The sequence below is a fragment of the Benincasa hispida genome, chromosome 4 (assembly GCF_009727055.1).
Source record: "Benincasa hispida cultivar B227 chromosome 4, ASM972705v1, whole genome shotgun sequence".
Lineage (NCBI taxonomy): Eukaryota > Viridiplantae > Streptophyta > Magnoliopsida > Cucurbitales > Cucurbitaceae > Benincasa > Benincasa hispida.
This window is the reverse complement of record NC_052352.1, coordinates 66,008,444-66,019,587: the sequence shown is the minus strand read 5'-3', so window position 1 is coordinate 66,019,587 and position 11,144 is coordinate 66,008,444.

Here is an 11,144-nt window from a genome sequence, read left to right as displayed (position 1 = left end):
CTTTTGAAGTGAATGAAGTGTTCATTTTTTCAAAGGGTATTAAAATATGTTTTGCAAAATTAGAAAATAACTTATATGTGTTAAAACCAATTGAAGCAAAAACTATTTTAAATATAGAGATGTTTAAAACAACTAAAACGCAGAAATAAAAAATGAAAAATTTCTCCTAATGCCTATCTTTGGCATTTAAGACTTGGCCACATAAATCTCAATAGGATTGAAAGATTGGTTAAGAGGGGACTCCTAAATCAGTTAGAAGATAACTCTATACCACCGTATGAGTCTTGTCTTGAGGGTAAGATGACCAAAAGATCTTTCACGTGAAAAGGTCTTAGAGCCAAAGAACTCTCAGAGCTTGTGCATTTAGACCTCTGTAGTCCGGTGAATGTTAAGGCATGAGGAGGGCATGAATATTTCATCAGTTTTTTTTTATGATTGTTCTAGATATAGTTATATTTACATAATGCATCATAAGTCTAAAACCCTTGAAAAGTTCCAGGAGTATAAGGCAGAGATTGAGAACCAATTAGGTAAAAAGATTAAAAAACTTCGATTAGATCGAGGTGTCGAATATATGTACTTAAAATTCTAGGACTATTTGATAGAACATGAAATTCAGTTTAAACTCACAGCACCCAGTACACCTCAATAGAATGGTGTAGCGGAGAGGAGAAATAGAACCTTATTGGACATGGTTCGTTCGATGATGAGTTATAATCAATTGTCTAATTCATTATGGGGAAACGTAGTACAAACTGTAGTATATATTTTGAATATAGTTCCCTAAAAAAGTGTATCAGAAACACCTTACGAGTTCTGGAGAAGGTGTAAAGGTAGTTTATGTCATTTTAGGATTTGAGAATGTCCAACACATGTACTAGTACATAAGCCGAAGAAACTAAAATGTGGTTCAAAAGTATGCCTATTTGTAGGATACCCCATAGAAACAAAAGGTTGTCTATTTTATGATCCTCAGGAGGATAAAGTATTTGTATCGATAAATGCAACATTCTTAGAGGAGGAGGAGGACTGCATAAGAAATCATCAACCTCGTAGTAAGCTAGTATTAGATGAAATGTCCACAGAAGCTACAAACAAATCAACAAGGGTTGTTGATCGGGCTGGTTCTTCAACAAGAGTTATTGATGAAATTGGTCCGTCACATCCTTCTCAAGAGTTGAGAGTGCCTCGATGTAGTGGGAAGGTTGTTCAACAACCTGGCCGTTACATGGGTTTGATAGAAACTCAAGTTTTCATACTTGATGATGGCTTAGAGGATCCATTAACCTTTAAACAGGCAATGGAAAATGTGGATCGAGTCTAGTGGATAAAAGCCATGGACTTCAAGATGGAGTCTATGTACTTCAATTCAGTCTGGAAACTTGTAGATAAACTAGATAGAGTAAAATATATTGGTTACAAATGGATCTATAAGATAAAATGAACTAAGCTCGTAAGGTACAGATCTACAAAGCTAGACTCGTGACAAAAGAGTTTACCCAAAGAGAGGGGGTTGACTATGAAGAAACCTTCTCTCCGGTTACCATGATCAAGTATATTATAATTCTCTTATCCATTGTTGCCTTTCATGATTATGAAATATGGCAAATGGATGTCAAGATAACTTGTCTGAATGGCTATCTTGAAGAGAGTATCTATATGTTTCAACCAGAGGGGTTTATTGAACAGAGTCAAGAGGAAAAGGTTTGTAAGCTTAAAAGATTCATTTATGGGTTGAGACAAGTGGAGGTATCTTATGCAATAAGTTTGCATAAGAATGGACCGTGAAATAGTAGCCACTAGATGTAACGTCGTTTAATTAGTTTGGTTCACATTTTAATTGGATGACTTAGGCAACTTAGTCTTAATCCTGATTTTATTATGCACTCCTGTTTGTGAGGGATTGTCCTTTGATTTGTATGGGTGAGAGTGGCCAGTTTGTCGATTTAATAAGTCTACCATTTTGGAGACAAGAGCGAGGGAACATAATAATATAAGATAGAATTCACTCATTCTCAACTTAAGGGTAAGTAGATAAGTGTTCTCTTAAGTGATTGCGGTGAAGGAACTCTTATACAAGAGTACCTCTGAGTAGAAGCAGATCATTCCAAATACATTGTGACAGAATTTCCACATTTACATTCAAACAGAACAAATATGCAATATGCTATAAATTACCGGCATGATTTTAAAAAAAATAAAAAGAGAACAAGAAAACATACCAGTTGAAGAACTTTCTCCATAGCAAACTCGTTCTCTCCAAGCGAACTGGTGCTTTCACTCTCACTGGAACGACCAAGCAATCGTTCACCAAGACTTTAATTGTCTACACACGAACGACCTCCACACGAATAGAAAGATGGGGATGACACCATTTGCAACCCTCGGTATTCTTAGTGTGAGAATCCAAAGAGTGAGCTCTATTGGAATTTGATAGAGGGGAGGAGGAAAGAAGATTGTATACTACGATAAAGAAAGTGGGAGAAAGGCAGGGTTTATCGTATAGACAGTGCTTGATCATTTAGAAGAAGTATACGAGCGTGTAGTAAATAGGCTAGGATCATATAGACGGTCATTTAGTAATCACTTGGTGCTAGACGATCATTTAGAAAAACGTGGACGATCTTGTAGAAAGATGCGCACTTGTATACGATCTAGTAGTAACTTCGAGCTATCATATAGTCTCTCGATTAGCTAAGCGATAGGCATATACACTTCGCTTGAGTGAATTACATGACAGTTTGCAAAATGAATACGATTTTTATTTTATTCTTCAGTTACGAAAACTGATTGAAACTTTCCACTAACGCATAGTTACGGAGAAAACGGCGTGCACAATTATCCTATAATTGTCAAATTAAAATAATAAATATAATGATATTATATTCATTAACCTATAGTTTAATATCACATATAAACCATAGTGTTTTCTCCTCCACTAGATATAAATCATATTTATATCCATTTTCCTCCAATTAATGTATCTCATACATAAAGTCAATCATATCATATATAATTAACCAGTTCAATCATATCATATATAATCAAACTCCCTTTTGTCAATTTGAACATTTCAAACTGACATAAAAACTGATTCTCAACTTGAATCTATTGAGCTACCAAGGGGACCTTATGAACCTATGGTTCGAAGCTCCAACAGCATGTGAATAGCTAATAAAACTCTTTAGCCACGAGATTCACCATCCGTTAACTGCCAGGCATTCCACTAAAGACCGAAAACTGCACTCTTCTCACCACAGATATATTTCTATGCCCATCGGATATAACCAATCAATAGTACGATAATCCTTCATAGATGCTTGTAAGTACAACTGGGCCAATTTACCATTTTGTCCTTATAGTTACATCTAACTCCTTAAGTACCACTGATCTCTTTAATGAACAATACAACATAGTCCTACTATGTATGGACACCACTCGAGCCATAAGAAGGTGTGTGGCGCCACATCGTTCAAGCTCCGAAATCAGCCCTCAAAGGAGTAATCTATCTACTTACCCTTGCTTTGGGGAAGGAGTGAATTCCATCTTGTGTAGCTGAGTTCCCAGCTCCCAAATCAGACGAATCCCTAAAGTGATAAGTTTGAGTCGGCAATCTGGCCACTCACATCTATGCTAGTCAAAGGACTGCCCTTAAAGGCAGAAGTTCCCAACTCACTCAGGATTGAGGTCATGTTACCTATGGTCATCCTAGTGAAGTGAAGTCTCTGTCATGATCGACGTTATATAATGAGATGTTAACACTTCATGGTCAGGTCTTATACAAACTCTTTGTCTAGGACGCCCTCGCTCGCATGTCCCCACATGAATGATCAAGATCAGACCATCTGTAGCAAGTCACAACATTTGTAACTATTCCACAAAGCAGGTTACATCCGTAGTCTATGTCTTTTTTAATCCGCTAAAAAACAACGTTGTCATTGAAATAAAACAAGTTCAAGTAGTCACATTAAACTCTTTAATGGACTGTTCTTAATCTTGTATGCATGCATCAAATCTATCTAATTCACCTTTCCAAGTAAGTTTCTAGATAGGGGTGTTCCGTTTCCGTCACCTTAAATACCCCAGCCTAAACAGAACCTGCCTTAGACAAAAGGTCCCTTATAGATAGATTTCCTACACTTTAACCTTTTATTAGTCAATTTAATCCTAATAAACTGATTAAAAGATTAAAGCCTAAGGTTATTAATCATATTAGAACTGTGATCTTAGGTCTATCTCATCCAAGTTTTAAAACAATTTTTAAAACCATGATTTAAACCTAAGTTGGCATGAATGTATTTCTTATTGATTTTAGTTCTAATTTCTTTATAACTTTTATAAAAGAAACAATTAAAACCATACATTGCCATACAACAAGGTATTTATAACTTTTATAAATTTAACCTATGTGTCATGCTTCATGCAATGTCCATTCATTACTATACATAACTTTTATATACAAGTAACGAACCAAGTACACATGCTTTCCATACACCCTTATATTATAACACTTATAATATAAAAATGATGCATGTCAATGCTTTATACAATATGATGCATGAGCATGCTCTTATATAATTTAAATCATGCTTCTCTAAATCATAACTATTATAATAAAGAGAAGATGCATGACCAATGCATAACCTAAGATGGGATTTCTTCTATATGGCATACTATATGACATATAAATAAAACATGCATTCTATGTACATTCACAAAAATTAATGGACTGGGATGAACCACCTAAAAAATGGAAAGAAAAACCCTATCTATTACATTTTTCCATTGAGCAAACTGATTCACAGGCGAACAAGGTCTTGAACCCGCGGGCAAAGCTCCCCATCGTTTAGTAAACGCGGCCAGGTATACGATTGTTTAGCACACAAGACAAAACCACGTAGATGCTAAACGATCATTTAGACGACAACGAAGTTGTGAAGCCCGATCGTCTAGATGATCACTTAACGAGCACTAAGCAAACAATTTACTCCGTGATCGTGTAGTCAGTAACTAAGCGATGAAGCTTGCTGAGCTACACGATCGTCTAGTGCGCGCACGTAAAACCAGCTCCTAAGTATCCGATAACGATCGTCTACCCCATTGTTTACACGACCCGACCAACGCTTGGTTGTCTTCATCCTCGAAGAACAACAACCCTTGCTATGAAGCTTCTTCACGAACGACTCACAGACTCAAACTCTTTGAAATTATAGACTCGATAGCAGTTAATGTGCCCAAAAACCCAGGGGCCTTTACAATTAACTTCAAATGTAAAAGAATTTAAATAAACCAGAGGCTTCATCCCAGAAATATCGTTAATCCACACATCGACAAACTATTTAACGCTTAAACAACGAGTAGACATGCTTTTACCCACCAAGAATGTAAATGCAATTCTTTGCATCAATGAATTTGGAATATCAGAACCTAGCTCTGATACCAATTGAAGGAACTCTTATACAAGAGTACCTCTGAGCGGAAGCAGATCGTTCCAAATACATTGTGATAGAATTTCCACATTTACATTCAAACAGAACAGATATGCAATATGCTATAAATTACTGGCATGCTTTTAAAACAAATAACAAGAGAACAAGAAAACATACCAGTTGAAGAACCTTTCTCCACAGCAAACTCGTTCTCTCCAAGCGAACTAGTGCTCTCGCTCTCGCTAGAACGACCAAACAATCGTTCGCTAAGACTTTGATCATCTACACACGAATAACCTCCACACGAACAGAAAGATGAGGATGACACCACTACTTTGAACCCTCAGTATTCTCGGTGTGAGAATCCAAAGAGTGGGCTCTATTGGAATTTGGCAGAGGGGAGGAGGAAAGAAAATCGTATACAAAGATCAAGCAAGTGGGAGAAGGGCAGGTTTTATCGTATAGACAGTGCTTGATCGTTTAAAAGAAGTACACGATCATGTAGTAAATAGGCTGCGATTGTATAGACGATCATTTAGTAATCGCTCGGTGCTAGACGACCGTTTAGAAAAACGTGGGCGGTCGTTTAGAAAGATGCGACCTTGTATACGATCGGGTAGTAACTTCGAGCTATCATATAGTCTCTCTGTTAGCTAAGCGATAGGCATATACACTTTGCTTGAGTGAATTACATGATATTTTGCAAAATGAAAATGATTTTCATTTTATTCTTTAGTTACGAAAACTGATTGAAACTTCCCACTAACACACGGTTACGGAGAAAACAGCGTGCACAATTATCCTATAATTGTCAAATTAAAATAATAAATATAATCATATTATATTCATTAACCTATAGTTTAATATTATATATAAACCATAGCGTTTTCTCCTTCACTAGATATAAATCATATTTATATCCATTTTCCTCCAATTAATGTATCTCATACATAAAGTCAATCATATCATATATAATTAACCAGTTCAATTATCATATATAATCAAATCCATCTTGTCAATTGAACATTTTAAATTGACCCAAAAACTGATTCTCAACTTGAATCCATTGAGTTACCAAGGGGACCTATGGATCTATGGCTCGAAGCTCCAACGACACATTAATAGCTGACTAAACTCTTTAGCCATGAGATCCACCATCCGTTAACTGCCAGGCATTCCACTAAAGATCAACAGTTGAACTCTTCTTACCACAAATTGTTGGATTTTATGTCCTAAAACTCGTAGTTTGTAAATTAATAAACATATTCTGTTTTGTTTTTCGATAAAGTTGTTATTGAAATTGTAACCTAAATCCAATAAACTAAGATCCTTGGCTATAACATGAATACTCGAACTATATGTAGAGACATATCATAGGATCAAGTTCAAGTATATAGCCAAAACTGTCTATAATATAAGGATAGGGTTGGGTACCTTATCCTGGGGACACTATGGATGCGGCCCACTTTGTATTAAGTACAAACGATGAGATCCTAAATCGTTCGTGTAGAGACATATGAGTGGGGGCGTCCTATGCAATGAGTTTGCATAAGATAGGACCGCGAAATTAGTCACTTTCTCTTTATAACGCCGTTTACCGAAGAAACTGACTATTTCACAAGATGACCTAAGTAACTCGATCTTAATCCTGAGCTAACTATGAACTCCTGTTTATACAAGATTATCCTTTAATCTGCATGGGTGAGAGTGGCCAGACATCGCCGACTCAACAAGCCTACCATTTTGGGGATAAGATCGGATAGATAGCTAGGGGCATAGTCTCGCAAGACGGAATTCGCTCCTACCCATTTTAGGGATAGTAGATAGGTTATTCCCTTAAGTACTAACTCCAGGACTTGAACAAGGGACCCCACCCTCTCCTTGGCCCGAGAAGGACTTAAGTTTGATGGTTGGACCACAAATCGATTGTTCATTAGAGGATTAGTGGAACTTAAGGAACAAGAAGTACTATAGGGGTAAAACGGACATTTGACCCGGTTATAGCTACGAACATCCTGTGAAGGATCGACTTACTAAACATGGTTATATCAAGTGGACGAAAATATATCTACAGTGAGGGGAGTGCAACTATTGGGCTATAGTGGAGCGTCCCGGTAGTTAACGAATGTTGGTTAGCTTGGTTAATGAGATTAGTCGGTTAACCTCGAATCGTTGAGCCCATGATCTGTAGGTCCATTAGGTCCCCCTACTAGCTCATATCGGAATAAAGCCTAGAACAATTAGATAGGAAACTTTGAATTGTTCAAAATCGGGAAAGGATATTATCGTCAATTGTGTTTGACACAATAATTTAATTATGAACTAAATTATTAAATGAGAGATAGAGTATTTAAAAGTGTTTTAAATACTATATACATGAATAAGGATTCATATATAATGGATTGCACAAGGTTAGAATGATTAATTGGATTAGTCATATGAAATTAATTGAAAAAGTTTCAAATTAATTACCAAAAAATTAATTTCAATTTAGAATTGAAATTAAAATTAAAATGCAAGCTAAAATCAGTTTTTGGATCAAGGATAGTGGATTTTGTTGGAATCCCACTTATGCATGGTGATTCAAAGTGGAAAAACAACTCATCCATGCACCCTTACATGTAATGTTACATAAACACCTAGAATCCATTATTGCTTGCATCTCCACCATGTGTCTTGCATCTTAAGGCTTCTTGATGCATGGATTCACTCTATAAGTAGAGGTAGAATCAGATTGAGAGCTGAACACAACCATTTCCATACTGTTATGCTGCTGGAATTTGGTCTCAAGCTCACCTACCTTTATATATCTCTCTAGAGTTTGAACCTTCAAGCATTCCCTTCCTATTCCCTATCTCTATAGACTCCCACAAGTCGTTCTTGGCCCAGAGAATAGTAGGGAAGAAACTAGAGGTGGTACACACACTGTTCGTGAGCAAAGGAATCAAAGGGAGTTGCTGAATTGGTCTCCAAAAAGGTTGGTACAAATTCTGCTCTCTGTTTACGGTATTTGGACAACATGCTTTCATTTTCTAAAATTGATGTAGTTAAGTGCCTCCAATCCTAAAATTGCTTCTGCATGTGTTAATGAACACCTTCACAGATATATTTTTGTGTCCATCAAATATAACCAATCAACAGTATGATAACCCTTCACAGATGCTCGTAAGTACAGTTGGGCCCATTTACCATTTTGCCCCTATAGTTATATCTAACTTCTTAAGTACCACTGATCCCTCTAATGAACAATACAACATAGTCCTACTATGTGTGGCCTCTTGGGCCATGAGAAGGTGTGTGGTGCCACATTGTTCAAGCCTCGGGATCAGCCCTTGAGGGAGCAATCTATCTATTTACCTCTGTTTTGGGGAAGGAGTGAATTCCATCTTGTGTAGCTGAGTTCCCAGCTCCCAAATCAGACGAATCCTTAAAGTGATAGGTTTGAGTCAGCGATCAGGCCACTTGTACCCATGCAAATCAAAAGACTGCCCTCAAAGGGAGGAGTTCCAACTCACTCAGGATTGAGGTCAAGTTACCTATGGTCATCCTAGTGAAGTGAAGTCTCTGTCATGAACGACGTTATATAATGAGATGTTAACACTTCGTGGTCAACTCTTATACAAACCCTTTGTATAGGATGCCCCCGCTCGCATGTCCCCACATGAATGATCAGGATCAGACCATCTGTAGCAAGTCACAACATTTGTGACTATTCCACAAAGCGAGCCGCATCCGTTGCGTTACCAGGATAAGGTTTTCCTCCTATATCCATATACTATAGACCATTTTGGTTATCACTTAAGACATGATCCACTTGTATGTCTTCATATACATGCTTAAGTTACATAATGACAGTTAGGGATTTTAGTTTATTGGTTTGTAGTAAAGCAAATAAAACATCCAATTTTCAAAGACAAGTAGTGAAGAAAATATCATATATTATACATCACAAGCGTTCGTACAAAACTATTTTTACAAACTATAGGACACGAGAGTTTAGGGCATCATCCCCAACATTCGGGACTTGAATAAAGGGCCCTACCCTCTCATTAGCCTGCAGGGGGTTTCTGTTTATTGGTTGGACCATAAACAAGTTGTTCATTAGAGAAGCACGAGTACTTAAGTGAAGAGTAACCCAAGGGCAAAAGGGTAATTTGACCCAGTTGGTGTTATGAACACTCGTAAAGGACTAAATTGCTATTATTGGTCTATATTCATGGACATAGAAATATATCTACAGTGAGAAGAATGCAGTTGTGGGTCTTTAGTGGGGTGTACCCAACAGTTAACAAATATTGATTGATTTGGTTAATGAGTTTAGCCAATTAGTCTCACATCGCTGGAGCTTCTAATCTGCAGATCCATCAGGTCCCCTTGTTAGCTCACTAAAGAATATTAAAGAGGAATTATTTGAATTGTTCAAATCAATTTGAGGAAATTGATATTAATGTGATTGATATGTAATTGATTATGGATGTGATCTATAATTTAAATTAAGTTGGAGAGAAATATTTGAAATTCAAATATTTAATTCAAGTGAATTAGATTCATAAAGAATTAATTAATTAAATTATTAGAGAGCTGATGCACATAAACATATGATATTTATTTATGTTAATTAAATAAACGTTATTTAATTAATTGAGCACAAGGGTAAATTGGGAAAGAACTTGGAGAAGGGGTTAATCCTTCTCCATGTATATTCTTCCTTATGGCCTTTATAGGAAAAGAATTGTTTTTGGTGAGATTTACCCTAGCCACCAAAACACAAATCCTCTCTTTACTCTCTAAGAGAAATCTCTCTACCTCTTCCTATTTCAATTAGTTGGATATCACCTATTCTTCTATTGGAATCCTTGAGAATAACAAGGTTATTCTCGTAGTTGTGTCCAAGTTCAATTTAGAAGAAGTTCGTGTCAAGATTGAGAGGATTTTTCGTGGAATTCGGGAATCTTCAAAGGTAAGAATGGTTCTTTTTTAGTTTTCCTTCTCCAAAGTATTTTATTTCATATGTTTATCCTTCATATATTTTGTTTTAGAGCACTGTTTTTGTTTATTCAAAAATCGATTTTCGAGATGCAAAGCGTTCACACGCTTCCGCTTAAGATTCAATCCTACATGCAATGCATCCAGGTAGTACTAAGATATATAGAACTCTGAGGAAGTCTTATTGGTGGCCTGAAATGAAACGAGACACAGCGGAGTATGTAGACTGATGTTTAGTATGCCAACAGATTAAGCCTAAACGTTAGAGGCCCGCAGGTTTGCTTAATCCACTTTCAGTACTTGAGTGGAAATGAGAGCATATTATGATGAATTTCTTATTTAGATCTCAAGACCTTGAGGGCTTTGTTGGCATATGGGTAGTTATTGATAGGCTCACGAAGACAATTAAGTTCTTATCGGTTAAGGTTACTTTTACACTAGACAAGTTAGCCAAGCTGTATGTGGATAAGATAATGAACCAGTACGGAGCTCTTGTATCGATTATATCATATAAAGATCCAATTTTTACTTCCAAGTTCTGGCCTAGTTTGTAGAAGGCTCTTGGTACTAAGTTGCATTTCAGTATAGCATTTCACCCACAAACGAATTGGTAGTCAAAGCGAATGTTTCAGACACTGGAAGACATGTTGAGGACTTGTGTGTTACAATTTAAAGGAAGTTAGGATACACACTTGTCGTTAGTAGAGTTCGTCTATAATAATAGTTATA